This window comes from Orycteropus afer, unplaced genomic scaffold (genome assembly GCF_000298275.1).
Source record: "Orycteropus afer afer isolate SDZICR_OR568_19922 unplaced genomic scaffold, OryAfe1.0 scaffold00166, whole genome shotgun sequence".
Classification (NCBI taxonomy): domain Eukaryota; kingdom Metazoa; phylum Chordata; class Mammalia; order Tubulidentata; family Orycteropodidae; genus Orycteropus; species Orycteropus afer.
The window spans coordinates 5253734-5257271 of record NW_006921753.1 but is presented as its reverse complement, the minus strand read 5'-3'; positions in this window follow the sequence as shown (position 1 = coordinate 5257271).

The window sequence follows — 3538 nt, the reverse complement described above, 5'->3', positions numbered from 1 at the left end:
GTTCATGGATAGGAAAACTAAATATTGTGAAAATGTCAATACTACCCAAAGCAATCTATACATTCAATGCAATCCTGATCCAGATTCCATCAACAATTGTTAAGGACATGGAAAAACCAATCACTAATTTCTTATGGAAAGGAAAGAGATCTCAGATAATCAAAGCACTGCTGAAGAAGAAAAACAAAGTAGAAGGTCTCACACCCCATATCTCAAAACTACTACACAGCCACAGTAGTTAACACAGTGTTGTATTGGTACAATGATAGATAGATAGCCAATGCAACAGAATTGAAAACCCAGAAATAGACCCATCCATCTATGGACGGCTGATCTTTAGCAAAGGACCAAAACCTATTAAATGAGGGAGATATAGCCTCTTTAACAAATGGTGCTGACAAAATTGGATATTCACTTGCAGAAAAATGTGACCAGAAAGATGACACTGGGAAAGGAAGGACACTGAAACGTGGATGTAAGATACAGACAACAGAGACAAATACTAGTACACGCACCATACTGCATTACCATTGACACAAAACACCAAACAATGGATCAACACATAGATGGGGAGAAGATTGGGTGGGGGTAGGCAAACAGGAATATATCCTGAACCAATGATAGATCTGGCTGAAGATAATCTTGCATATGCACTTGTGTTGCAAAATTAACCACATAATTACAGAAGCAACAGAAGGCAGAATTGGAGTAACTTCTCAGAGACAAACATCTTGAGAGAGAGAATCACCCTGCCTGTGGACTCATGACCATGGTAACAGGAGACACCATGCTCAACTGGCACAACATAGTACATGAAAATCCTGTTCTACAGCCTACATTGGTGAGTAATGACTGGGGTCTTAAAAGCTTTTGAGTGGCCATCTAAGATGCAGCTATTGGTATCTTTATCTGAAGCAAAGAGTGAGGAAAATCAAAAGCACCTGGAAGTTATTAGTCCAAGGGTAAGATGGACCATGAGGACCTTAGCCTTCATGGTCCTGAGACCAGAAGAACTAGACCCTGAGACCAGAAGAACTAGATAGTGCTAGGCTACCAATGGCAATCACTGGAAAAGGGATCTAAACTAGAGATCTTGGACAGAGTGGAAGGAAAAATGTGGAACAAAATTCAAAAACATGAAAATGACCAGAATTACTGGTCAGATAGAGACTGGTGCAACCCCTGAGACTATGGCCCAAGGTTACCCTTCAGGCCTAGAAGTGAACTCACTTCTATGGATTGGCTCTCAGGTCCAACAGTAGAAAGACTGACATGCAGAACCCTTACCCCAGGGCAATGCACCTCCTACTTTCAGGAGATGCACCCCTTAGATCAGTCAGCCATTAGACACAGGAGGGGAAGAATTCACATACAGGGAAAGCTGGGCAGACAGGAAAGCATGATTAAGAATGGCACAGGGAGTGGGTAGTCACAGGGAGAGGAAGGGAGGAGAGTTTTTTAGTTGGGGATGGTAATCAGGGCATGAAATCAAACATGCATGAACTGTTAAATGTAAAATAAATTTGCTTTGTAAATTTGCACTCAAAGCATAATAAAAAAAAATAAAATAAAAACTAGTTGCCTCATCACATCTTCACAAGTAAACTTTTCATTTGTCATTTTCAAGCTACACCATCTAGTGTCACACTTATTTGTTGGTCTTTGCCTGAAATTCCCTTCCTTACAACCTTCACACCATTCTCTATGTTGTACTCCTGATACGCTTTTTTTTCAGAAGTGAATTCAGCTATTACTTCCTCTGGAAAAACTAGAAAGGTAGGGTTCCTGATTCCCTGAATTGTCCTAGCATGGTACTTGAGGTATTTCCCTCTTATCACTTCCTATGAAAGATACCAAATATTTGGGGTTTCTGTTTTTCCCACTGGACCTAAATCATATTTATCTTTGTCAACACCTAAAACATTTTCTACTTTATTGGTAGTAGTTGAGCATTTAATGTATGAGTTAATTAACCAATTCCTTCTATTCCAAAGTCCATATTATTTGATAAAAGTCTTGACTAACTATGAAGGAGTAGTTTGTTCAGACTAATCCTCCCATTGAAAACAACTATAAACTCTGAACCAAAAGAAAAAAAAAAAAAAAGCTGGAAGATTAATAAGGAAGACCACAAAAGAATTGATGCATCTAAACTGTAGTATTGGCCAAGAATCCTAAAAATACCAGAAGAACCAACAAATCTGTCCTGGACGAAGAGCAGCTAGAATGTTCTTTAGAAGAGAGAATGGCCAGATTTCCTCACACCTACTTTGGTTATGTCACCAAAAGGAAGCAGTTCCTGGAAAAGGATATCAGGCTGAGTAAAGCAGAGAGTCAGCAAAAAAAAAAAAGGGGATGACCCTCAAAGAGATGGACTGACACAAAGGCTGCAATGACGGGCTCAAGCATAGAAAAGATTGTGAGGATGTCACAGGTCCTGACAGGTTTCATTTTGTCGTGCATGGGTTCACTATGAGTTGGAGCAAACTCAATGGCACTTAATAATGACAACAACAACCAATTGTAAAATGGACAGAATTAAAGATAGAAATAGACACACCTCTAATAAGAGATTATTACACAGAAGACTGGGGAATCTACTTCTATAGTGATACCGCCTCAGAAACCCAAAGAGGTGAACCTGTGAGTTGAATCTGACTCAATGGCAGAGAGTTTTTTTGTTTTTTTTAGCACAATTAAAAAATATCAGTAAAAATATAGATTTAAACACTTTTAACATTCATTTACCCATTATCTGTATTTAATTGACAGTGTATACTCTACAATTATAGAATAGGCATTCTTTTCATGTGTACATTGAACATTTAATAAAACAGAACACATGTTAAAACATAATATGTCTTAATATATCCCAAAAGAATAACTTTTATAGAATATGATTCATAGTGGCAAAGGAATTAAATTAGAAGTCAATAACAGTAACTATCTGAAAAAGTCCCACAAAGTTAGAAGTTACGCAATGCACTTCGAAATTTCCACTAGTTAAAGAAGAAATCCCAGCACAAATATAAAAGTATTTTTAATGGAATTAAATAAAAAACAAACTTATCAAAATATATGAAATGCAATCAAATCATTGCACAGATGGCATATTAGACTTTCAAATGCTAAATTAGAAAAGAAACAAAGGTTTAAGCCAAACCTATCATTATAATCACTATCTTATATATATTTTTTTAACAAATTGCCTTCCTTTTCCTTCAGTCATACTGTCCATGATAAACTCTGTCTTTAATTGAACCCAGAGTCCTAAAATTCCTACTTTCTTCACAAAGTAATCTCAGTTTGAAGCATAAAGTTTTCATAGAAGTCCAACAATTCTGGAAGGTTGAAGCAACAGAAACAAATAAGAGGTTGCAGTGCAGGAGAACCCACTTGCATCCATCTCTCTCTCTTTTCCCCATACCACCACTCAATATCTTCAGCCAAAACCAGGCCAGGAGCTGATTGTGGAACAGACCATCAACTGGTCATATGCAAATTCCACTTGAAGTTAAAGACAATTAAAACAAGTCCA